The sequence below is a fragment of the Ambystoma mexicanum genome, chromosome 9, assembly GCF_040938575.1.
Source record: "Ambystoma mexicanum isolate Mex_15411 chromosome 9, UKY_AmexF1_1, whole genome shotgun sequence".
Taxonomy (NCBI): domain Eukaryota; kingdom Metazoa; phylum Chordata; class Amphibia; order Caudata; family Ambystomatidae; genus Ambystoma; species Ambystoma mexicanum.
The window spans coordinates 1,133,318,622-1,133,345,915 of NC_090931.1; the positions used below are offsets into that span (position 1 = coordinate 1,133,318,622).

The 27,294-nt window shown below is 49.3% G+C and overlaps 1 protein-coding gene across 1 annotated transcript in view; it reads right to left on the bottom strand.

The window, feature by feature from the left end:
- Positions 1–27,294, bottom strand: part of KIF5C (kinesin family member 5C) — an 870,858-nt gene that overhangs the window by 90,840 nt on the left and 752,724 nt on the right. The window lies entirely within an intron of this gene.

Consider the following 27,294-nt stretch of genomic DNA (forward strand, 5'->3'; position numbering starts at 1 on the left):
AGTAGACACATGCAGAACCACGGGAGGTGGCAACAGGCTCAACATTAAGAAATACAACAACTCAACATTAAGCATCTCTTACCTCCTCACCAGGCTCACCTTAGGCGAACAGGTTGCGCAGCACTGCTTGGCCGACCCTGGACTCCTCCCTGGAATCCCGGTCGACGCAGTAGAATTTCGTGAAGGTGTGCGTCGACCTCCACGTAGCAGCCCTGCAGATGTCCAGCAGGAGCACACCAGATAGGAACGCCGTGGTGGCTGCGATCGCTCTGGTGGAATGGGCTCTCGGACGGCCGGGCAGCAGTCGGTTTGCCAACCGATGATAGTACATGATACAGCCGGAGAGCCATCTGGAAATGGAAGCCTATGAGAGAGCCTTACCCTGATTGACAGGTCCAAAGTTCACAAAAAGTTGTGACGTCTTCCGAAAACTCTTGGCGCGGTCCACGTAGAACTTCAGCGCTCTAGCCACATCCAGCGAGTGCAAAGTCCTTTCAGCCAGCGATGAAGGCGACGGGAAGAAAACAGGCAACACCAAGGTTTCGTTGAGGTGGAAGTCCGACGGCACCTTGGGCATGAAGGAGAGGTGCGTCCTGAGCACTACCCTTGTGTTGTGAAAAGTCAAGTACGGGGGCTTGCAGGAAAGGGCCTGGATCTCTCCCACTCATCGTGCGGAGGTGATGGCCACAAGAAACGCTGTTTTCCACGACAAGAACTTCAACGAAGCTGAGTGCAGAGGCTCGAACGGAGGTCCCATGAGCTTGGTCAGCACCACGTTGAGATCCCACACCGGGGCCGGAGCCTTCACCGGCGGGAACGATCTGAACAGTCCCTTCATGAATTCTTTCACCAGATGATGAGACCACAAAGACGTCCGTCCCGTGGTTCTGGTGTATCGGGAGATCGCAGCAAGATGAATCTTGATGGAAGTGTGCACTAGTCCAGCCTTGGCCAGCGTCAGTAGGTACGGCAGTACTTGCGGAGCCGTAATCCATAGAGGGTTAATCTTCTGTGCGTGGCACCAGACAGAGAACCTCTTCCATTTGTGTCCATAGCATTTAAGAGTTGAGGACGCCCTGGCCTTTGCAAGAACCTCTCTGCAGTCGGCCGGTATGTCGTAACCTCCAAACTCTAGCGCTGCAGGAGCCAGGCCTGCAAGGTCAGCGACTTCGGGTCGTGATGGAGGATGGCGCCTCCTTCCCTGGAGAGAAGATCTGCGTCCACTGGCAGCTTGATTGACGGGGACGCTGACAAGTCCAGAAGGTCCGGGAACCATATCTGCCTCGGCCACGCGGGTGCGACGAGGATCATCCTGCACCGTGACCTCTTGAGCTGGTTGATGAGCCGGATCAGCAACGGCAAAGGAGGGAACGCGTATAGAAATAGGCCCTCCCAGGGGAACGAGAAAGCATCGCCCATGCTCCTTGGCTGGGGAAACCTGCTGGCGAACCTCCAGCACTTGGAGTTCGTCGCCGTCGCGAACAGATCGATCTGGGGTGTGCCCCACCATCGGAAGAGGCGGTCCACTAGATCCTGTCATAGTTCCCACTCGTGGCACAAGCTGTTTTTTATTCCTGCCAGATGAAATGGCACCAGAAACATCCCTTGGGCGACGGCCCAATGCCACAGATCCTGCGCCTCCTTGGACAGGGCTGGGGATCTGGTACCGCCCTGCTTCCTGATGTAGAACATGGTGGTGGTGTTGTCGGTGAAGATCCTCACCACCTTGCCCTTGAGGGACGGAAGGAAGGACCTGAGGGCCCAAAACACTGCACGGAGCTCCAGGACGTTGATATGGAGGGATTTCTCCTTCGGAAGCCAAAGGCCTATCGCGTGCAGATTTTCGGTGTGCGCTCCCCACCCTTCCAGCGAGGCATCCGTGGTCACGGTCTTCTGGTGGCCCGGGGTCTGGAAGTCCATGCCCGCCGTCAGAGTGTGATCCTGTCCTCGAAGCTGCCTGTCGTCTGGATCAAGCGAGCGTCCATCAACTCCTGCAACGGGCGCATCCGAAGCCTGCACAGGGGGATGAGATAAATGCAAGAAGACATCATTCCGAGGAGGGATTTGATGGACCTCACCTTGGCCGCGTCCGCAACCAGCATCCGCTGCACCTTGCCCAAGATGGCCCTCGTTCTTTCCTCCGACGGCGAGGACAGAAGCACCACTGTGTCGAGTTTCGCTCCCAGAAACAGTGCGTCTTGCGCGGGCACCAGGTGGGACTTGGCGTAGTTTATGGAGAATCTCAGGTCCGTGAGTAGTTGGACGGTCCTCGCCGTGTGCTCCGCGGCGAGCTCCCTTGTCTTTGCTCGGATGAGCCAGTCGTCCAGGTAGGGGTAGACGTGGATCCCCACCAGGCGCAGCCACCGGTGCGAGGCACTTGGTGAACACCCTGGGTGCTGACCTCAATCCGAAGGGAAGGGCTCTGAACTGGTAGTGCCGCCCTTGGACCACAAATCTGAGAAACTTTCGGTGTCCCTTTAGGATGGGGATATGGAAGTAAGCATCCTCCAAATCCAACGACGACAGGAAATCGCCCTCCTCCAGCTGACCCAGGACATGTTGGAGGGTGACCATCCGGAACTTCTGTACCTTGATGAATTTGTTCAGTCGTCGTAGGTCCAGGATGGGACGCCATCCTCCCGTCTTCTTCTTCACGAGGAAGTATCTTGAGTAAACTCCGGAGCCCCGAAGCCTCTTTGGGACGAGCTCGATGGCGCCTTTCTTGAGCATTGCCTTTACCTCCAAGAGAGGTTGAGGGACTTGATGTTCCTTCCTGGCCACGGGGGGGGGGGCGCACGGGCACTTCTTTAGAAACTGGAGCGCGTGACCCTGGGCCAGGGCGTCCAGCACCCAACGGTCGGTGGAGATGGACTCCCACACGCCGACGAAGTTCGCCAGCCGGCCTCCCACCGGGGTGCTCCGGTGGGCGCCAGACCCCACGGCCGGTTCAGTCCTCCTTCGACGAGGCTTTGCCGCCTTGTCCTCCCCGACGACGACGGCGGGGTCCGCCCGACTTGCCTCGTCCCCTGTAGGCTTCCTGTGACGACGAACGGGCCGCTTGACGGTAGGTGAAATATCCGCCGCCGGAACCTTTGGAGGCACCCTGCTTGCCGCCGGTGCTCCGAAAGGGCATCCGTCGTTGCTGGAGAACACCAAGAGCCCGGGCCGTCTCCGCATTGATGGCTTGCAGGGAATCGTCCACTGTTTTCGCAAACAGGTTGTTCCCGTCGAACGGCATGTCCAAAACTCTGGTCTGCACGTCCTGCCAGAAATCCGTTGCCTTGAGCCATCCATGCCGTCTAAGGCACACGCCGTTGCCCAACTGGCGAAAACCAGTATCAGCGATGTCCGTCGCTACCGTAATGGCGTGGTCCGACGCCACTTCTTCTTGCAAGATCTCTAGGGCCTCCGCCCTCTTGTCGTCCGGTAGGAAGTCCAGCAGGGGGGCGATCTTGTACCACAACTCCCTGTCGTAGCGGGCTACGATAGCCAAGGCGTTGGCAGCCTTAATCGTCGTCGCTGCCGATGAGATGACTCTGCGTCCCATCGTGTCCAATTTCTTTCCCTCGCCGTCCGGGGGGGAAGTTGGCGTAGAGGCCGATGCCCCCCCCCCACGCTTTCTTCCTGGCCTTCTCGTACCGATCCCTTCTCGCAGGCGTTGTGGATGGGTTCTTGAGGAGGGCGAGACCCTCATCCCAGATATCGTCCAGTAGAGTTACAGCGAGGACCGTCTTCCTCTTGGTCTTGCGCCGTTGATAAAGGAAGCCTTCCTTCTTCTTCTCTTCCGGGCAGAGCTGGAAAGCTCGGATGCCCTGGCGATCATGGCATGAAACGATCCAATCTCGTCGGGCGGGGAAGCCCGGGGAGGAGGTGACGACGGAAGATCCTCGCCGTAAACTTCGTCGTCTGTACCCATCGCGGCCGTGTCCGTCCCCGTGTCATCCCCCAGGTCGTAGACGGGGAGAAGGGCTGAGAATGGCGCGATGGTTGAAAAGGAGGTGGAGGATGAATCCTTCTCTTAGGAGGAGGGCTCCCAGAAGGGCCTGGCTCCGGGTCCCCCGTCGGGAGCAGTTCCTCCGTTGGTGGTAACGGCAATCTCGTCCTTAGCTCCGAGCATAAGGACTGTATAGCCAACAAAATGGCCGCCGAGTTGTCTTGCGGCACTGGTTGAGGGGGTTCCGACGGGCGGACAGGAACCTCGTCGGTACCCTCGACGTTTTCGTCGTCTCCCTCGTCGGGGTCCCTCCCGACGGGCTGGTCTTCCTCCACACCAATGCCGTGGCTTAAGACTTCGATCAGCTCCTCTTCAGAGGTTGAGGCCAAATCCACGACGGCCTCCTGCCCCCCCTTTTTCTTCTCCGTCGGGGGTTTCACGGGGGTCCTGTCGATGGGCTTGAAAGAGGACTCCCTCCGCGGTGGCAGGGAGACTCTGGGCCCCGAGGTCGCCTCCACTGGTGTAGCCTCCAGAGGCTGAGCCAGGGCCGCCGCGACTGTCTCGATAGAGGCCTTGGCAGGGTGGATCAAGACATTTGCCCTCCGAATTGGCCTTCAAGCTCGACCGGGGCCTCTCCAGAAGCTTTGCCGGGTGCTCGGACTTCCTCTTACCCGAGCCAGAGCGTTGGCTCGTGGTTGATGGCGCCGGGGAGGTTGCGCCCTGCCTGGCAACCAAAGAGCCTGACCGTTCGGCGCTCCCGGTGCCCGCGGACTCGCAGTGCTTGGCCTTCTGTTGGGCCCCCGTCGCCGGGGCGCCCTCAAAGGTCTTAGAAGGCCGCTCAGACTTCTTTTTCTCGCCTGACGGGCTCTTCCCTTCCAGCCAGTTGGCGAGACGCAGATGGTGGTCCTTCATGGTCCGCTCCGACATGTTCCCGCAAAACGCACAGTCCTTCTCCACGTGCGTCTTGTCCTCATGCAGGCAGTAGAGGCAAAGGGAGTGTTCGTCCTCCTTGAAGACATTCTGAAGCTGGCACGCAGGACAGACCCTGAACAACTTTCTGGGCGTCGAGCTTCCCTTCTCCTGGGCCATGTCCGAGATGAGCCTGAGAAACCTGGAGTCCTCCAAAAGCGTGGCTCGACGAAATCTTCACCCTTGAGGGGCGTAGAAGAATCCGACACGAGTCCCTGTTGATCGGATATAGAAACGGTGGAGCTTGAGGCTCTTTTGACCGAAAAAAGAGAGAATTTTCCTATGAAAAAAGCGCGAAAACGCACTAAAGCTCGAGAGCAAAAGCACGAGGATCCCAACACTTGAACGTGCGGTAAAAATCTGAAGATGGCTGCCAGAGGCGGGGCTTAGGGAGAGGGCAGTCATTGGCTGTGGTCAGTATGACGCAGAGATCAGTGATTGGTTACTACTACGAAAGTCAGATCAAAAACGAAACTGATACTGATTTTTCTTTACCAAGGATTCCCAGCCTGACGACGGGGAATATTCATGAGCATGTCAATCCATACCAGACCCCATGCTGGAGAATGGCTATTTGTGATGGCATGTTAAGCATCAAAATGGTCTTTTTCTAAGGGATTGTGCGGTGAGATGCAACCTACTTCGAGTGAATGCAAAAATGGCAGTAGCCATCCTTTCTCCTCTATGCAGAGTCTGAGGAACTGCACGCATGTGGGGATCTGGGGGGAAACCCTTCACGGGTAACCCTGCATGTGACAAGAGCATCCACAACATGTATATGTGCGCTGGCTGAAAAATGAGGAATACCTGACCCATGAATGTTGTAGCACATTGTTCTGCAATGATTTTACTCAGACAAGAAAATTAACTTGTTATTTGCCTTTTTAAAAATAGATCTAATTTCTAAGCAGTTGTCTAGGGAGGATTTCAGGTAGCCATAGTAGCACAAGCTGATTTTTAAATTAATACTAGATCACATGTGGATATTCTAATGACATATTTGGCAAATATGCCTTTAAACATCTTTATTTCAAAAGTTAAAAACCATCATAAAAGAATACAATACTAAATAATTAAAACACTAAAACACATTAGTAAAACCCATATGGGATGTATAAAAACAAGTTAATTGCTCAGACAACATTCTTGATTGATTAATAAAGCTCCTTCTATAAATGATTAGACCGCTGGAGCGGCGCGTTTGTTCAGAGCAGAGCACAGATTTGTTTTGCATCAGATATTGTTCTACAATTGTTCTCTTTCAGTAATGGGAGTAAAAGCATTGAACTTATAAGAAAAAAGAATAAGAAATGTGTGAGGTCACCGTGAAATGGATTATTATACTGACAAAGGGCACTCAAATGGAAGCCACTGATATGGGTACGATGACTCAATGCAGTGGGTATGGGTAGGCAGTTTGCGCTTAAACTGAACAGCACACTCCTGGTGCAGGGACTCAGGGACCAGCATACATAATAAGCTTTTGTTGGATAACAACCATGCATAAAATAATGAGATACTGAGTTCTTCCTAATCTCACTACTATGACGCTGATTTCTTCACTGTTCCATACATCTCAAATGAACCAGAGGTACATCATTTTGCAATATATTAGAAAGGGGGCTGAAGAATTTGATAAGGCTTTGGAATTAAAATTACATTTTTAGTTGGTTAAGCCAGGGAATTTTGGTACATATATCAGAGACTAATAATTATTTGGTGATATAATTTATCAGATGTGGTTTTGGATTTGACTATAGTCTCATCCAAAATAATAGTGGTTTGACACTGATATGATCCTTTATATAATCCAGACTAGCCTCTAGGTGTAGAAAGTGTGTCAGGGCACTTTTTGCAACTCCAAGCAGATTTCATAAGAACATATTTTCTTTAATTTGGATTGGTGGCACAGGAGAGAACCCCCCACACTTCAGTACCATATACAGTAGTTGCAATTGACCTGAACCCATAGAAAGAAAATATTACATTAAAAGTGAAACCACCTATATCTTTTTCAATACTGATAATTGTGCAATTTATCTGGGAGAATTTAATGGCAGAATAATTGATGTGATCCTGCCAGTTCAGCACATTGTTAAACACTATCCCGAAATAAGTGAATTTGGAAACCCACTTCAGTTTACGTCCATATGCTAGAATGAAGGGTAGGTTACCAGAAGGATTGCTCACAGACATAAGATCAGTTGTTTCTGCATTCTGGGTCAGATCTCTCAATTTCATACTTCTGACATACTCAGTGACCAGTTTGGTATGTTAGGACACATGTTTTTGCCTGCTATTCTGGGCTTGTCCATTGTTAGCTCATTTAACTGTGACAAAAGTGTTCTAAAAAAATGAAATAATAAAGAAGCCAGCACACACCCTTGCCAGACTACACTAACCACATAAAAAGGTGATGCAACCTTGCCCTTGCTATCCCATCTCACCACAGCAGAAACAATGTCATGCAAAGAAAACAGTTTTAGGAGTGGCCAGGGCAGGCCAAGAGGATATAAAATATGCCATCATTGTTGCCGTCTCACATTATCAAATGCAGAGCTCCGGTCCATAAACCCCAGGTAGAGTGGGCAAGCATGTCACCGGACATACCTGTCCAGCATCAGCCTGGGGTTAAGGACCAACTTGACTGTCCCAACTCCTGCTCTGAATCCATATTGTTTGTATGAGAAGATATTAGCGGTCTTTGCCCAATCTTTTATACGATTGTAAACTATCCTACCCAGCCATTTAGCTGTGGAATCGATTAGTGAAATTGGTCGATAGCATCTTGGATCCAAGCTATCGCCTTTCTTTAAAAAAAGGTATCATTGACCCCTTCCAGCTCGCGTTAAAGATCTTAGTTAATACACGCACCCATATCAAATGATTATTCCTGAATGCATCCAATGCTATCGTATCAGGGACAGGCGCTTTACCTGATGGAGTAGAAATTAAAGCACTCAATACTTCTGTAACTGTAGAATACACTGATGAATAGTTGAATGGAATTACCTTCCAGCTCAATGTATTTGATTTAATTAAATTTACGGCTTGAGCAGAGGAATTACACAGCTCAGAGAAGTGCTTAACCCTTGCTTCAGCTGATGGTTATATAGTAGTAGCATTAGAGTGTGGTCCCATCCATTTACAGACCATTTTCCAAAATTCACCTTTGTTTTTTTTTTTTTGCTGCTGTTTCTAACATTTGCCAGGCCTTATATTTCCAAGTATTTTTGGCTTGTGTTAATGTTTTTTTATAAAGCTGTGTCAGCCTGGCCAAGCTTTCTTTGTTGCTGTTGGGGTCTTTTATGATTTCTAATAGATGGGATTTCATTTTTTTACATTCCTTGGTGTACCAGCTAGGATAATTGTTTTTGAAGCGGCAAGGCTTGGGGACAAAAGTAAGATGCATCCTTGCTTTTCCATTATGCCATTGAAGGCTTGTAATGGCGCCAAATCTGCATCTAAACTGGTCCAGCAAGTTTCTATACAACCTAAACATACACTGATTAATTTGTGTGAAATTCTCTCCTTGTCTAAATTTGCCCATTTTAGAGGTCACCTCTGGGTATGGTTGCGTGAAACAGATTATCTCTGGTAGTTGGTGACACTGTTTTGGAATTTCACAAAGAGAACTATTGAATCATGGTCACTCTCAGGACGTTGTATGATACACAGATCATTTAGATTGTGCCAGTCTAACATGTGTACTAAGAAGTAATCAATATTTGATCTGTATCTGGAATTCCTGAAAGTGAATTGACCAAGGGTGTCCGATGGTAACCTCACATTACCTGTGCATATTCCCTTATCAAATCATTTGAGAAGGAGCGATTCACTAGTCTTTGATGGAGTACCATCCAGCATGCTGGGTGTTGGAATGCTGAGAGCAAGGTATATTGCTGAGAACACACCACCCCCAGATTACAATCACCCAGCCTCAGGTTAAAATCTCTCCCGATTATGAGCATAGGTCTACTGCTACAGTTCAACATTTGCTGTACACAAGTCTTATCAAGTACATTTAATAATATCTGAGCTCATGACTGAACTCTGTGAGGCATTATAGAAATGTAGGATTGTCAGCAGCTTACCTGACCCACACCAATATTGGCACTCTGTGCCATTTTGGAAACTGTTTCTGACCTACAGGTGACATGTAATTTGCTATTGACATATGTAGCAAAACCGCTGTTATTTCTTCTGCTTTTTAGGGCCGGAATATGAAAGGCATTTCATTTAGAGAGAGCCCCCAAGTCTCCTGGAAAAGGAGTACATCAAATTAAGTTATAAAGACAGTCAGGGTCACCCAGCTTATTTTATAAATCGGCTATATTCCAGGAGACTAGCGTCAGGTTGCCTGGTATAATCCTAGTCAGACCTAAATTCCCCTCTGTTGTAGAAAAATGATGGTGTTATTGTAGACAGGATGCTTGGCCAGTGTGTAGAACTAGTCGGTGATCTTTGGCCTGTACTGATAGTTCTATTGGTGTAGAACCACTCAGTGCTCTTTCTAGATCCAGGGGGTTCACTTCCATAATTTCTTCAGTGCCTAAGGATCCCAAATTATTCCAATACCACTGAAGACTTCATATTGCCCAATATGGCAATGAAGGGTACACGTCTTAATTCTTTTTTTTTTTAAATTCAATTTTTATTGGTTTTTGAAGGCAACAAAAGAGTTTATGCATATAGTGTAGGTTGGGCGCATGCACGTAACATCAAAACATTAGGGCAACACAAGACTTTGGTGCTTTCTTCCCCTACCCTTCCCTCCCTCCCCCCCACTCTTTCCCCAAGGCTCAGTGTCTGCTTTTCAAGATTCCCCTCTTTGGGCAGCACCAACCGGGCCTATGGCCCTCTAAGTGTAGTCGACTCTCCTGAGTCCTTTACATTGTGTTTTAAGCAAAAGTTAGTTTTGGGCCGGGTGGAGAGTTCCATTTATCATCTGGACCCGTCCTCTGTGTTGACAAACGCCTCTATAAATTGCCACCAGTCTGTTTCTATCTGCACACTTGAGCCATGTATTGCAGCCGTTAGTCTATCCATAAAGTAGATGTCCTTGGCCACTGCCACCCATGCCCTTTTTGTAGGGAGGGCCGCTCTTTTCCAGGTTCTGGCTCGCGCCGCTCTAGCTGCCAGGAAAAGAAAGTGTCAGGTCCGGTAGTTTCTCCCAGCACTCATCCCTTTGTTGTAAGCCAAATATCATCAGGACAGGGTCTAGTGGGTAGTCCCCCTCCCTCGCCTCCCTGATCCAACTAACCACCTCCAACCAATACGTTTGAACTTTTTGGCAGGTCCACCACATGTGCCAATAGTCATAGTCTTCGGTGTACTGTGGGGGCCTCCAGGGGAAGCATCTGGAAGAGGTACAGTACTCTGGGGAGCAGGTTCATCTTTATCGCGTTTATTCTACCCATCCATGAGATTTGCCCCTTCCCCCAGCCTTCCATTTCCCTGAATAATTTCTCAAACAGTGGGGGGTAGTTTGCCTGGCTCAGGTCCTCACTCGGTCTTACAATATTAATTCCCAGGTATTTTATCCCATCAACACAGACTTGGAGGCCTAGAGGGGACAACTCGGATAAGCACCTGTCAGCAACTGAGGCAAATGGAAAGATCATCGACTTGCCTATGTTGACCTTGAAGCCGGAGAAACGGCCGAACTGCTCGATTATCTGCAAAGCGGCTGGGATTGATCATGTGGATTACCTTCGGTAGCTCAGGATGTCATCTGCATAAAGGCCAAGTTTGAATGTGCGGTCTCCCAATTCTATGCCCTGCACCATAGAAGAACCTCTGGAGGTATTCTGCAAGTATTTCCATGGTCATGGCGAAGAGGAGGGGGGAGAGGAGACAGCCCTGCCTTGTCCGTCTCTGGAGACTGAAAGCACGTGACGGGCGTCCATTAACCGTCACTCTGGCTGAAGGTGACTTGTACAAGGCTTTAATGGCCTGCCTGATCCCGATCCCCAGCTTCTCGAGTACCCCATGCAGGAACCCCCAGTCGACCCGATCTAACGCTTTCTCGGCATCGACAGGCACCAAGACCGGGTTATCCCCCTTCGGAGCTGCAATCCTCATGAGATGCAGAGTTTTACGAAGCGTGTCAGCCCCCTGTCTACCCTGAATGAAGCCCACCTGGTCTGGGTGGATTAGGTTCCGCATGTCTAACCTCATCGCGATAATCCTCGTGAACAGTTTGGCGTCCACGTTGAGGAGGGAGATAGGTCTGTAGGAGCGGCAGTCTGCTGTGTCTTTCCCCTCCTTCGGAATCACCGTGATCAGCACTTTGCCAAATGACGGGGGCGCCCACCCTGTCTGCATTATATTTGAGAATAGACCAGCCAATAAGGCCCGAGAAGGCCTTATAGGATCCTGCAGTGAATCCATCTTCCCCAGGGGCCCTAACCAGCTTCAGCCGAGATATTGCTTTCAGCACCTCCTCCTCCGTTATCGGGGCATCTAGAGCCTTGGACTCCGGCGTTCCAAGAGACGGGAGGCATACCCATCAAGGTATGTCTGTCGTGCTTCCCTATCCACTTCCCCCTCCCTCCCATAGAGACTCATTATAGCTAGCGAATTTCTCTGCTATGCCTTCCGGGTCTGATCTTTCCCCCTCTGCTGCATTCCCGACTAGTGACACCCACCTGTCAGCTCTTTGGCCCCAGAGTTTGGCTGCGAGCATGGCATCGGCCTTGTCGCCTTTTTCATCGTACCTCTGGCACAGGTGTTGGAGTCCCGCCACAATTTTGCCCAGCTCTATTTCCCCGAGTTCATGTCTCTTCTCTCTCGCCAGGCCCAGATCCCTCTCTTTTTCTCCTTCCCCCTTCCCCCTTCCCCTCCGACCTTTCCAGGGAGAGTATCTCTGACCTCAACCTGTGGGACAGGAGGGTCCTCTTCCCTCTTTTTGGAGGCTCCTTCACTTATCAACCTAACCCTCCAGGTTGCCTTAGCCGCTTCCCAGACAATCTCCGGAGCCACCTCTCCCGTGTTATTTAGCTCAAAGAATTCTCTGATTGCAGATGACATTTCCTCCCTAAACACTGCGTCCCTCAGAAGGAAATAGTTACATTTCCACAAGCATTCCCTGGTTTTTAGACTTGAGATACTGACGTCTGTCCAGACCATGTCGTGGTCCGACCAGCTGACCGGGCTAATCTCACATGCATCTATTCTGCTCATGTACTGGTGTCCTGTAAACAAGTAATCTATTCTCGTTCTGGTTCCATGGGCTGCTGAGTAGAAAGTATATCCCCTAGCCTTCGGCTGGAGTTCCCTCCATATGTCAACCAGCCCCTGTTTCCACATCAAGTCCCGGAGCCCTCTTTCCGGCCTCCCCCCCTGCGCCATCTGGCTGGGTGATCCTCCCACTATGGTCTAGATCCCGGTCCGCCCACATGTTGAGGTCCCCACCCAGGAACAGGAGTCCTTCCGCACTGTGCCACACTTCTTCCATGACCTCCTGGATGAATTCCCACTGACCTACGTTGGGGCAGTAGATGGCTACTAGAGTGACCCTGGAGTTATGCAGGTTACCGGACACCACCAACGCCCTTCCGTCCTCCCTCCCCCAACTGGTTACATCAGTTTTTGGTGCCTGTGGAGCAGTATCCAGACCCCACCTTTCTTTGTGGGGCCGGATACCCAAAATGCCTGGCCCACGTGTGCTCCGGGGATGGCCCTTTCTTCACCCCTCACGATTCTGGTCTCCTGTATAAAGAGGACGTCTACGCCTGTCTTCTTTATTTCTCGCCCCAAAAGGGAGCGCTTTGTTGGGGAATTAAGCCCCTTGACGTTGAGTGAGCCTATTCTGATTGTCTCGACCCAGCCCTTTCCCTCATTGTCTACCATTACTTCTACACATTGAGTTCGCTATTTTCTCAGTCCTGTGGGAACTGCCCTGATCCCCTTTGGAGCTGGATCTGAGTTGAGCCTGAGGTCCCCTACCCCCCCTCCGTGTCCTTTCCCCTCCCCCTCCCTCCCCTTTTTGAGACGCTTGCCAACAGGCACACCAGAGCGAAAGCATGTTCATGCACCGCAGTTCTCAAGATCAAACATTGTGTCCCCCGACCGGGGTTATCCAGCTGCTGTCCTTGGGCTCCTCACCGGATCCTGTTCCTTTCTCTACTCTCCTCCTGCTTCAGACAGCGGGGTATAGGGTTTTAAAAATGTTCTCCTGCCCTTTGTTTTCTTCTTTGTCGACCAAGGGCCCTCCGGTTCTCTCCTGGGCTCTGCCCTTTCCTGGGTTCCCGCTCCTTCTCCCTCCTCTTAAGAGTCTCCCTTAAGAACCTGCAGCACCTGTGTGGCCTCTTTTCCGCTGATCACCCTGTAGTCCACCCCCGCTCGTTCAAAGGATAAGGTGAATGGGAAAGACCATCTGTATCTTATGTCCTGGCTTGTGAGCCATTGGGTGAGCGGGTGAGTGTGAGGGTTGAAAGATCTTGATAAATCTTGATTGTATCCCCTTCAAAGATGAAGCTCCCCAACCTTTTTGCCTTTTCCAGGACCTCCATTTTCTCCCTATAGCGGAGGAACCGCACCACGATGGACCTTGGGCCGTCCCCTGCACCTCCTCCGCATCGGTGTGCTCTTTCCGGCTGGAGCTCCGTGCCCCCTTCAAGCGTGAATAGTTGGTTGATCAAGCCCTGGACTTTTCTCCCCACGTCGGCAGCTGTCTCCCCTCTCTCCTGAGTCACACCCATAATGCGCAGATTATTTCGACGTTCTCTATTTTCTAAATCGTCCATCTTGAGAATCATGTCCTCTTATTTCTAAGACCGTTAGCCTTGCCTCATTTTTCATGTCTAGAAGGTCTGTCTGGAGACGGTTGTTTTCCATCCCCTCCATTTTGTCTTCCAGCGTGTCCACTCTCCCCTTGAGGTCTAGGATGGACGCCTGTATGTCCGTGCGAAGCACCTTCATCTCTTGGAGGATGTCCCTGAGGTTGTCCTTGGCGAGTGCAGCTGGGGGTGGGTCTCCTACCGTGGGCATGATGGCTCCAGGGGCCTTGGTCTGGGCCGGGGAATGCCGGCGAAAGCGCTGCAGAGAGGTGATAGCTCCGGAGGGTGGGGTCTGCTCCAGGGTCAATGCAGAATGGGGCACCTGGGGGTGGTGCCTCTACGTAGGTTCACCTCGGGGAGTCCGGAATGTTCAGGTCGGGGCCCCGGCCCTACTTCTTTGTTGGAGAGCTGTGTTTCCATTTAACGATCTTAATGGTGTCCCCCAGGGGCTATGGGAGTTCCCGGACCAGTGCAGGGGCTCTCCCACCCGGGTGGGCCCCTAGTGCCAGTGAGGGGGGGGGGACCCAAGGATTTGGGGTGGTGGAGGCCTCTAAAGCCCCCTGGGCGGCCCTTGGGCTTATCAGCTGTGGGTGGTCAGGGGGGGAAATCCCCCTCCGCTGAGGCTCCTGTGTTCCACTTCTCCCCCGCCGCCTCCTCACCTTATTAACTGTCCTGTCACGCCGTTGGGCTCTGCTGTTTGAGAACCGCTGCCCTGGTAGTCTCTATGTAGCCTGGAAGGCCGGTGTCCTCCTTTGTGGGCGCCACCAGTAACGTGGGGCCGGGAAGGCCTGCGGGCTCAATCGTCAGACCAGAAGGCCCCGGACTCCACTGAGGGGATGTTCTCCTGTGGTCCCTCCGGCAATTCGCCACTCTTTCCTCCGCTCTGGCTTGGTGATCCGAGGGGGGGGCCTGGGGCGGCCCCTCCTCGGCCCGTGGGCCCCTAGAGCTCCGAGTGTGTGGGGTATTTGTGGGGTGGGACAGCACCCCAGGCTGCCCGAGGACCGCTGCCACCCCTGACTCGCGTCCTCAGGGCGCACTCCTCACGTGGTGGTGGTGGGGAGGGGGGCGAGTATCCCCTATGAGCTCTCCACAGTTGTGCGAGTCAGGCCGGCCTCACGGACCACAGCGCACACCCGGCCCTGCAGCCAGCGCTTGTTCAGCCTCTCCCCCAGGGCCGCGGGTCTGGCCCTAGAAGTTCCTCTCTTCGGCGGGGTGCGTGCGCGGCGGCCCGCGCCTCTGGCCACCTGGAAAGCATAGCCCCCCCCGGGTCGCGTCCTCAAGGCGTGCTCTGCCGGTGGTGGCGGTGGAGGGGGGGTGTGACCCCCCCAGGTCTCCCCTCGTCTCTGGGAGTCCAGCTGGCCTCGCAGTCCCCAGCCCTCACCCAGTGCTTGTTCTGACTCCTTCTCTGGGGTCAGAGTTCTGGGCCTCGACAGTGCTTGTTTCGGCGGGATACTGGTGATGCGGGACCGCGCCCCGTGCTGCCCAGGGATAGTGCCCCCCCCCGGCTTGCATCCTCCGGGTGCGCTCTGCAGGTGGTGGTGGGGGGGGGCGTATGACCCCTCTGGTCTCCCTGCAGCTCAACAGGAAAGGCTGGCCCCGCAGTCCCCGCTGCTCCCTGGGATCCGTAGCCAGCACTCGGTCGGGCCCCCTTCTTGGGGCTGTGGATCGGGCCTGCACCGTGGGGAAGCTTGTGGTGGGCCCCAGGCGCCCTCCCTCTGTGGGGTAAACTGCGTGGGCCGATGGTAGCTCTTCGGCTGGGCTCTGAACCCCCGGCCGGGGTCTGGAATATCCCACTAGGCCCTGCGGTGAAACAGGAGTGCAGCCTCACGCGTCCGACATGCTCCGCGCCCCCTGGTGGTCTCCACGTCTTAATTCTTTGTGCGAGATCAGGCAGATACCAATGTTCATGGAGATTGCAGTGCTTCGCTCCAGTGTCTAGGTACACCTCAATACCGGAGGCTGAGAGGAAATCTTGTTCATTCCTGAATATATTGCGAATACTTGCAACTGCGAAAGTTACTCTTACACTGCAGCCACCACAGTACATACAGTCCCGACAGGATGGGTAATAGAGTAAGCATCTGGTTTTAGCGCCAATAATCCTAAAATGATCATGTAGAGCTTAATCTAGTCTTCTTCTATAGGTGTTTTTATTACCATGAAATTAGCCTTTGAAGATGCAAATAAGGTTCTGCCTTCTCCAGCTGTCCAAGTAATCTGATTGAGTGCTTGTTCAAGATTCCTACCATCTTATACCAGGATCTATGCACTTTGGCATGCTATCTCGAATCATTGGTTGCATAATATAAATTGTGTCCTGAGCTTCCAACATCATACAAACATGCTGATTAATTGCAGGTAAGATGGAATTGGTATCTAAAATTCCAGTCTCCTTTAAATATCTGTCACATGCCTCAGTTCTCACCAGAACAACTGCTGCCAGCTTCTTTACCACTTCTACATGTTTTGATGGACAACTTTTGACCTTATTACACTGCCCTTTGTTTTTAAATGTTATTTGTCTTAGACAATGTGTGGCCTCAATGTTATTAGCACTTTTTGAAATGTCGTCATCAGTTGCTCTAAAATGCAGCAATTGGTTCTACTCGACTGCCACTTCTGTGAACCTTTCGGTAGAAGTTTTATCGTACCATAGTCTGCATTGATTTACACGTTTGTTTATCAAGTCTAAGCTTTTCTCCAGTGGAATGTGGTCTTGTATGTGCTCCTCCCTTAAAAAGGTGGCAGCTTCCATTAGTTCTTGAAGTAAGACTTCCATTCATGAAAGTTGGAGATGCACAGCATCTTGCGAGACTAGACTGGCAAAGGTGGGTGTCAGATTGGAAACCCTTGTTTCTGGTGCCAGGTCATGCTCTTTTGATGAATAATGAGATCTTGTCACAGACTTGAGTTCTGTTACATCCTTACTATATACATGAGTTGTTGGAGTGTTGTTTGCAGTCAAAAAAGCAGTGCCCGAAGAGACTGTCCACCAAGAGCTCTAATCACATTACGTGCCTCCCAGGTCATTGCTAAGATTGTTTGCGTTTGCTGCGATACTACCAGTGCATTGATCCACTGAAATTATCTGTATACTAGTGTGGTTTTATTGGCAAGCTAATGGAGTGGCGGCAATTTAATGCCAGACCAGTTTCTGTACGATAACTGCCTGAAAGAGGCATGGCCATTTCGGTATGTTTAGATGTCAATAATGACAAACCCAACTTCTGCATATACGAGTTCAGGAGTTTGTCCAGTTTTGCTCCCACACAGTCCACGTTTGGGCAGAATACAAATTAGAACAGTGCATTATTTGGCCATACCAGTTTTTTTTGTGTACTCTCTACTGCCTTTCTTGCAACTGCATTGACAATGATGTTGCCAGCAGTGATGTTATCCGGAAGATTAACACAACCCTCTAGGGGTAGGCTGGTCACCAAAGTTTGAACCCTACTTATATAGTCTGCAGACTGATGAATTGCTTTGGGTGAATTCTTAGCATATCTTAATCCAGTCCCTGAACTATGTTCAGGGACATCAGCTGGTCTAGCAAAGTCGTGACCAGTATCTTCAATCGCTTTCTTTGCCAGTTGATTGTCAACTAGGGCCAGGAAGTCCTCAATGGAACAAAATGATTCAATTGAGTCTATAGACACAAAACCTTCCTCCAAATCCTCAAGGTCCATAGATTCAGTGGTAACATTAGATGGAGGTTGGGGAAGTGTCACCGGCAGAGTAGGCCGACTGGCAATAGTTGGAGCTCCAGCTTCTGGAGCAATTGGATTATCATGGTGGTTGTTGCTTTGACTACGCAGAACCCAACGAAGTATAGGATGAGAGGGCGTTGATGCAGTTGTAACTGTAATGCTACTCTGCCTTCTGAAGGATTGTATTGCAGTGCAAGTTGTGCTTGAACTAACAGAGGCTTCACTGCACTTTGGCCCATGTCCTATAAGGTTTTTATTGTGCCTTCCTGTGCCTTTTCATTTTGTTCTAATAGTGCGCCCGTCGCCCTGCTGCCTGCTTGGCGGTTTTACAGCTGACCTTAGTGGAATTAGTGCACCTGCCCATTGGGAAAAATCAATGAATCCACCAAATGTCGAAGAGAAGCAGTGAGAAACCGTTAAAGGTGCAAATTGTATTGATAAAATCGAAGGTATTAGGTTACAAACAGGTCATGCATAGGTCGCAGATAGAATAAGTACCTTTACTGAGAGAAGAGTGAAAAGAATGAAAGCTAAATCGCATGTAGGGCCAGAGCAAAGGAGTCTGAGGAACAGCAGCGGCATCTATGCCTCCCACTTTCTGAACGAAGGGTGAACCAGCAAACATGTACACCAGCCATTATGGAAAGACAGGATAGGCTTACCAAATATGCCCTTCTTTAAATCCTTTAAAATCAGTTTAACAAGAAAAATGATCAATCAATTTCATAAGGGAATGTATTGTGTCTTACCCTCATCACCCATGACTAGGCAATAATCAGCAACGAATAAAAAGCATATTACATATTTTCCATATGTTATTGCTGGCTAGATTGAACCTGCCTGCAGTGATTAAAGAACCTGATTGGTCTATCGGGGTTCCCAGACATGTCTGGGTGCATGCTGCCGGTGAATAGGCAGGACAACCTGGTCTATACTCCAGTGCTTGACCAACCAGTGTGTTTATTTAGCTCTCAGTGTATTAGCATTCAACTGACCTGAAAACTGACCTTTCCACATAGGTGTAAATAATAATAAATAATAATAATTTGGCACTTATATAGCGCTACGAACCCTCAGGTATCTGAGCGCTGCTTATTATTACCCACGGTGTGTGGTGCTCATTTATCGACCTCGGAAGGATGAAAGGCTGAGTTTGGCCCCGCCGGGATTCGAACCTGCATTAGCAGACTCTGCACGGATGTCAAAACGAGTGCTCTTCTCGCTGTGCCACTTGACCGGCACATATAGTCGGCATGCTGTTCTAGACCAAGCATGCCTTTCTATGCCAGAGTTGGTGCAAGACCTTTCGTCACCCTTAGCATTAAGGCCACATTAATTACTCATAAGGGCAGTCTCATGCTAATGGCACCATTGGTGGCTGCCAAGTACTGCCTTGCACTAAAGATGGCCCTGCTCCTGTCAAGCCTTACCCGTCTGCTCTCTTATTTTCTCTTCATGTATGATATAGGGCCTCATTACGACCCAGGCGGAATGGGTGTAATGGTGCTGGAGCCGTTAAACCCATTCCGCCCTATTATGAGGTTCCCTCGCTGGACCCGCTCTGGACATCTGGTCAGACCAGACGTCCTTTGCGGGTCCCGCGAAGGGACCAGTTAGCTTTCTCCCCATTCCCATTGAGCCCTATGGGGGCTCAAATGGGAATGGGGTTGGGTAAACTGAATGAGGAATTACCGGGTCCTCCATGGTTGGAATGGCCCGGTAATTCCTCATTCAAGGAACCCGGACCAGAGTTTGGAGGCAGCCATGCCGCAAATAGCAGCATGGCTGCCTCCAAACTCGTTATGAGGCCCATAGTCTTTAATGCCTTCCAAATGCCCCAATGTAATTCTGTTTGTCAATGACACATCTGTTATGGTACATATTTATGACCTATGCCATTTCCGCAACCCTGTCTTCTAGATTGTGCTTCGTCATGCCCTTATTAGATTGCCTTACAGTTTATCAACCGCATGATTGCTATCCATTTCTTGGACTTGTACTTCTGTTCAGTTTTAATTCTGTTTGCACCCGGCAGGACTTACATTTACACATAACCCTTAGCTTTCCATAATGGGTTGTTGGTACTAATGCTTGTGGACTTTACATAAAGTCCTGCATATACTGACCCCTTCTCTGATCTGGAAAGGACTTAAGAAAACGGACAGAAAAATCTGAAAATCTTTGTGCAAGGAGCTGAATAAATGTTGGCGCTTTGCTTTGAATCCAGAGTTGGTCCTGGGGCTCCTCCTTCAGTGCCCTCGTCAGATATTTGACTTGTGATTTAAAGACCTGGCACTCAGTGTTAAACTTCAATTGGCCTAGATTTTCAGTGTGGACGCGCATGCACGTAATTTGGATAAAGAAGTAAAATGCTATTAAAATATCAAAATAATACTATACAGAGGTTAAATGTGAAACTTCATAAACCTAGCCACCACTGAACCATTAGTACAAGGGCCTGTAAACACTGGAGCGAACGCTAAGCTTCCCGTTCCATCCAGTATCAAAAACATTTCCTGATCGGTCTAGAAGCGATTTCACCAAATTAGATGCACTTTAAGCAACGTAACCAGATGTGGGTAGAAGAGGGCATTTCCTCTGACCTAAAACTAGAACACTTCTTCGGCAGGACATGCTTGACTTTCAGAAGAAGAGATCTCACTTCCGCGGGAAATGATGGGCGAGGAAGCCGTAGACATGTCTTTGGGGAAGAAATACGAGGATGTGCGGCTGAGTCGGCCTTGGTGGAGCCCTTTCTGCTGTAACCAACACCGGACTAAAGGGCCGGGAACATTTGAATAAACTCTCTTCTGAGTTAAATTACATTTGGAGTGGCATTGCTGATGCATGCACTTAAGGATTATTGAACTTGAACACAATAACCCATGCCATGTCAATCAATCTAAGGCTGCAAAGGAATCAATGGCATTCAAAGTGAAAGCCTGCAACAGCCTCTCAAACGCAAAGCACCAGCGTATCCATGATAATGCAACTAGAGCAGCTACATAGCTCCGCCCACTGCTCTATAAGAGTTGTGTAGATTCTGTTATTCGCAGGAGCCGGGAGCCTGTCCAACCTTGCTACGGGCTTTAATGAATAAATTAATTCATCTTTTATATACCGGAGACCAGTTCTAAGTGTGAGACCGGGATTTGAAAAAAAGTGTTGCTCTGCGTTGCCTTGCTTCCAAGACCAACGTATTACCCCTGAGCTATCCCCAGTCATATTGACAGATACTAAGGTAGGGAAGCAGTACATATCTGTGGATTAGAATAATGTCCCCTAGATCAGAGCGAATATATCTGGAAGCCGATTGTCTTAAGGCTTTTCTTGCTTTTCATGGATAAATGGAGCCCTTTGTTTTTGGAATGCGGAAGAAATGCAATACAGTGCTGTCACAGTTAGATTTTCTAGATCACCCACCGATGTGAGGTTCAGTGCCAGGTTTTCAACCAACGGTCGGCTCTGTCAGGAAATAATGCTTTGTTCAGATACAAATAGTATAAAACAGGTGATATTGTAAGTCAGTCAGGCTGCTGTAGTACCTATTCATGCAGCATATTGACAATTATGCCTCAGTTAACTTTTCTGATCTCTAGCACAGGAATCTGTTAACACCCAACTCTTTCTGTGCAAGAATTTGTTGGACTTGGAAGACCTTTCAATTTTGACATCACTGAACATCTGTCTTCACAAATACTATTATTTCGCTGATTGTAAGGACGTTTCTCTTAGTTTTGATCACATTGTTGGTGCCTCCAACATCACTGACATAAATCTATAACATTGAAGTAGAAAGCACAGTGTTGCAGTATGTTGACGACATAATAATTTGCAGCACAAACGAAAGAAGATGTAGAGAGGACTCATTAAAGATGCTGACAATATTGGCTGAATAAGTTTACAAGGTAGACAAGGAAAAGTTACAGTACTGTCAGGAACAGGTACTTTACATTGGCCAGCTCATATCCCAATATGGAAGAAAGATTGCACCACAAAGAGCACAGGCCATTTCAAAAACGCCATTGCCACAAACAGTGAGAGAATTACAGCAGTTCCTGGGCCTGTGCAACTACTGCAGAGCATGGGTATTTGATTACAGCTCATACATAGGACCCCTACTTGAGGGGTTAAAAGAAGCTAACAAAGGGGAGAAAAAGTTGGGGTGGACAATGGAAATGAAAGAGGCTTTTGATGAACTGAAAGACGCAATATCAACCGCTCCGGTACTGGCCACCCCAGATTATGAACGACAATTCTTTATATTTTCACATTGCGACTCAGCAGTAATGAAAGCAGTGTTGGCTCAAAAAACAAGCATGGGCTACAAACCAGTAGCGTTTTACAGCGGCCACTTGGATCCTGTGATGCTAGGTCATTTCCCTTGCGAACAAGGTCTCGCCGCAGCTGCCTTTGCGGTAGAGAAAGCATCAGCAATCACCATGGGGTGCCCAACCACACTATTTGTGGAACATGCACTATTTGCAATATTGAACAAGCCTAAGTCCACACTAACAACGCAGAGGGCGTCAGGTTATGAGATAATCTTATCTAGAGCTGAACTATCAATTGTTAGATGCAGCACGGTCAACCCTGCAAGGTTTATAGCAGAAGCAATTAAGGAAGGAGACTATGCACACGATTGTACAAAGACTACTGAAATGTATTCATGTACTAGAAGGGTTGAAGAGAACGCACTAGACGGAGGTGAGCTCTTGTTCATTGATGGGTCATCAACAATTGACCAAAGTGACGGAATCAGGAGAACTGGGGCAGCAGTGGTAAAAATGACGGAGGTACCGGTGTGTGTGGTGATGAAATGCGTACAATTACCACAGCATTACTCTGCTCAAGCGGCGGAATTAGTTGCACTGATCTTGGCGTTGAAGGAAAGCTTTGACAAACGAGTAACCATATATTCCGACAGTGCATTTGTCACGTCTACTGTCCACTCAGGGTTGTCCAAATGGAGGAGAAGAGGGTTTAGGAGAGCTGACGGCACTCCAGTGCAACATGCCCTCTTATTGGCTGAACTAATTGAAGTAATAAATGACCCCCAAGAATTAGCCTTGGTCAAATGCACCGCACACACTAATGGAGAAGACCATATTTCAAAAGGGAATGCAGCAGCAGACGCACACGCGAAGTATGCTGCATATTTTGGCGAGATATGGAACCCCCCAGAGTCAGAGAGAGGGAGAGGGAGGGGAATAGCTAAGGAGATGTTAATAAGAGAAGGGTACACCCATCTCCCAGCCACACAGATAATGGAACTACAAGCGGCTGCACCAATGGCAGAAAAAGAAATATGGGTAAAAAGAGGATGTACAATGTCGCCAACTGACGCACTATGGCGCCAGGGTAGCACTGGAAAGATGGTAATGCCACTGGCACTATTGAACACCGCCCTGAGCCAACTACACCACCCAGCCCACACAGGCAAGGAAGTCATTGCAGCACGAATTAGGGAAGATTGGTTCTGCCCCGAGGTAAATTCCCATGTGTCAAATTTTATCAGCAATTGTCTCACATGTCAGCAGTTCACGGCCGGTCACACGCTGAAGGTGATAAAAGGTACTATACCCCGGCCAGAGGGACCCTTCCGACACATCCACATTGACTATGTTGATATGATCAACGTATGTCAAGGAAATAGGTATATGATTGTAGTTGTATGCCCATTCTCGAGGTGGATTGAGGCAGGGCCCTGCTCACACCCAGATGCATTTCGAGCAGCTAAATTCCTAGTGAGGGAGGTCTTCCCCAGGTGGGGGGTGTGCGAAATACTGCGGTCAGACAATGGCCCGCATTTCGCCAATGAAATGTTCCAACATATCACATCCTTACTGAACATCAAGCATAAATTTGCATGTGCATATCACCCGCAGGCCAACGGTATATGCGAACGCCTGAATGGCCTATTAAAGGAGGCAATTGCAAAAATACAGCAAACAACAAAGAAGAGTTGGCTGTGTTGCCTTCCGGTAGCCCCATTTGAGCTAAGGAATAGACCAGGCTCCGACCACTACCTCACCCCTCACTAGGTGGTGACCGGACGTCAAATGCGCCTTCCTCTGACGCCAACATCAAGAGCATTCACCGACCATGAGAGTACTGCAACTGTCCTTGGTGATGAAATGTACCAATATGTGTCTTCTTTGATTACTAGTGTAGTGTTTGTGTCTCAACAGCTCGAGCGCACGCGGGGCGGGTCTAAGAGTGATCAACAAGAAGACGCGGATGAAGAATTGGAAAAGGGAAAACTGTGCAAAATTGCTAAAGGTGACCACGTACTACTCCGCAATTTCAACAGAAAGTGGAACAGCCCACGCTTCACTGGCCCCCACCTGGTAGAGGAAGTATCAACGAGAGCAGTAAAGTTACAGGACAAACGTGCCTGGAATCACCTACACGACGTAAAGATCTGCAAACTCCAGACCCGCCCTAGCGTCACCGACAGGGCCTTTGAAAGAACAGCAACAGCGTCGTCAACGGAGGAAGGGACTTCTACTGCAGCTAACGGCCAAAGTGTCCCCATACCCTGCCACACCCCTGATTCCCCAGAGACAATTACTGAAATAGAAAGGGGTAATTACCATACCGCCCACCCCATGGTCACACGATCAAAGAGTAAAGAGACCTCTACCAGTTGAGCCCCAAACCCTCTGCCCATCGACCCCCACCCACTGCAGTAATAACCCAACTGAAGGACATTGTTTTGCGCATACACATGTAAACACTTGAAAGTTTTTTTTCTCTTTTTTCTCTCGCACATGCAGGTACGGTGTATTATTGTACTGCTAAGAAAACAGATAACTAACAAAGTTCACTGCCCAGGAGGAGTAGATGATACCCTCAGACAATAACTACCCTGAAGAATTCTCGCACCAGTTTGTCTATTACATAAAAAGGCCAAAGTACCTGAAAAAGAGGAGGGTACGTGTCTACTACACAGCACTTCTCTTGGCCATAGAACAATCAATGCCCCACCTCCGCCCATACTTGCCTGTGCTAAGAGATAGATCACTTAGATTGGCGTGGGAACAGCTCTTTGCCTGGGCACTGAACGACTACTTGATAGGGAGAGCTTGAAAACAACAACTAACACTAATAACAAGCATATTGAGAATTTTCAGGCGGGCAACTTTAACGTCGCAAGAATTAGCTGTCGGACTGCAGCAAGGTAAGAGCAAAATGCCGGTGAGACTAGCCTCTGTAATAAAGATGATAGGGATTTTGATGATCACCGGGTTCGTGGCTGCCTCTGTATGGCGGAACAGTTATGCTATCAATATTTTTGCTGTACCCAAACCTAAAATACCCCCACCCCCAGCTGCAACAGGTGTTACGTCAGGTGGTACTAGCAAAATTCCACACAAGGAAAATAGAGTTAAACGCAGCACATACTCAGACAATAAAGATATTGACAACTACATACAAAATTCAGCACACGTCTCAAACAACATGTGGTACCAACACATGACTCAAATAGGTAAACAAACAACAGAAGACAGCTGCTACGTCTGCTCATTGATCCCATACGCCATGAGTGCTTCGCGAACTTTCGTTGCCACGGAAATAGATGAAAAAACAGCACGGTGCATAATATACCTGGCACTGTTCCAAACGAAAGGGAGATTTCAAGGGAACACGGTGCACCTGGTATGGAAAACACGAGACACATACCCGTACGAAAATAACTTCCTTAAGAGCAATTTGAGTTACCACAAGGCCAGTTTACATGCTGAAGCATTCAAATACATAACAAGTGGCCCTGAAAAAGGAGAAACAAAGAAAGTTACACTACAGTACCTACCATGTGATTGGTACGCCACTGAAGTTCCTGGTAAACAAGGATGTTGGGAAAGACCACTGATAATAATAACAGGGAAGGTGTACCTGGGTGACAAATGGGACACAAGAGTGGTTGGCAGCAACATGGTAATGAGAGAGGATACTACAACTATTGCTGAACACAACAACAGATGTTGGACGACTTGGGTCAAGTACGTACCCATGCTAACGTGGATAGAGAAGGATGAAGACCCAATAACAATACTGCCGATGACTGCACCTAAGGTATGCTACCAACATAAAGGAGAAGTGGACGTAGGATACAACACCAACTGTGCAAGCGTGACAGAGCTACCTGAGGGGGGAGCAGGAACAGCAGTAGTAATGGACCATTACTGGGCCTGTGGAGACAAGGCATACCACACACTGCCCCCTCTGTGGAATGGGGTATGCACAATGGTACACGTTAATGTACCATCACTAGTGGTGCCCCAGAAACATGTGAATGTGGCGAACTTCCCCAAAATGGATGAAGGAAACAAGAGGAAGAAGAGATCTGCACAGCTTCAGAAGGGGCCAGAAAACCAAAACAACGGCAACAACACTGTCCTGAATAGAAAGAAAAGACAAGGAGAACCCCTGACAGGAAATTACCTGTGGGGAAGGTCGGAAACAGCACTCACTTCAATTCCGCCAGAACACAGACTATTCAGCAGAGCAGCAATGTTCTCATCAATAATACATCCGGGACTACAGGCTTACGCAAACGCAAAATGGCTCCAGATAACTAGATGGGAACTAATGATGACAATTAACTCTACAGTAAATGGATTCAACGCAATAAAAGAGGAATTGCGAGCAGTGAGGATGGTAGCACTACAGAACAGATATGTACTGGACCTCCTCACAGCAATGGAAGGAGGAGTTTGCGCAAAGATAGGACAATCATGCTGCACATTCATTCCTGCTAACGATGCTGACAATGGTACACTGATGGAAGCAGTATCACAATTGGCCCAGATGCACTCCAAAATGATGGATGAAAGTAAAGGTGTGAAAAAGGACGAGAGCTGGTTTTCGACGCTATGGTCATGGATGCCATTTTGGCTGTCAGATGGACTGAAGATTATAGTTGGATGCATTATTTTGGCTGGAGCTGCACTTATCATAATAAGATTTTGGAAGGCCCGGAAGGCACGCACCACAGACGAGATGATCGAAATGGTCGGTATGCACCCCTTGATGCCAGCAGATGACGGCCAACACACAGGCACAATAATAAAAGAGAGAGAGAGGTTGCGCAACCAGATCATCACCAACCACCTGGACCCACCATCTGTGAAGCTCGAAAACCCAAGAAACCCAAGGAGCTACATAGGGAAATGGGTATACTGCACACCTGGAGGGACCTGTGTGTATATGTACTGGTCATTTGAAGACCATGTTAACCACTATGGGCATTTGGGAGGAGTAACTAAAATATGGAGAGTGAGAGGAGATAAGGAAAAGGATATGTTTGTGGTCGACAAGTCAACCAGAGGGGGGACTGAAGTGGGAAAAGTGAACAAAAGGCTCCCACCAATCCCCTCTCAACCCTGGCCTAGAGGATCACGGCCCAGACACCCGCCACGAGAGGAGTTTGCCCATCTACCAGACGACCAAATACCCTGGTACAGGAACATACGGATGTGCCCACCCACCAGCCTGCCCTGCACATGCCGACACCTGCGGCATGGATGGACTCAACTGAACCATCCAGCACCAAATCAACACATCGTTAGAGATGCCATGACGACCTAGCCAACGGTCAGCACGCCCGTGCAAACATACACACCGGACACTCCCACACCAATCCACATGAAAAACATACTCAGTGCTATGACGTAGGCGACGGACATACCCACGGACGTGCATCTTTATTATTTTCCACATAGGCTTTCCAAAATGCAGAAACGCAAGACGCACAATGAACTCATCTAAAAAGGCTTGCTCACGCTTCTCCTAAGCCCACTTATCATAATGAGAAATATAACGAAGACACGATACTGGGGTTAGAGCAATATGATACCATAACCTAAAGCGCTCTGTATCAAACGGTTCCACCTAT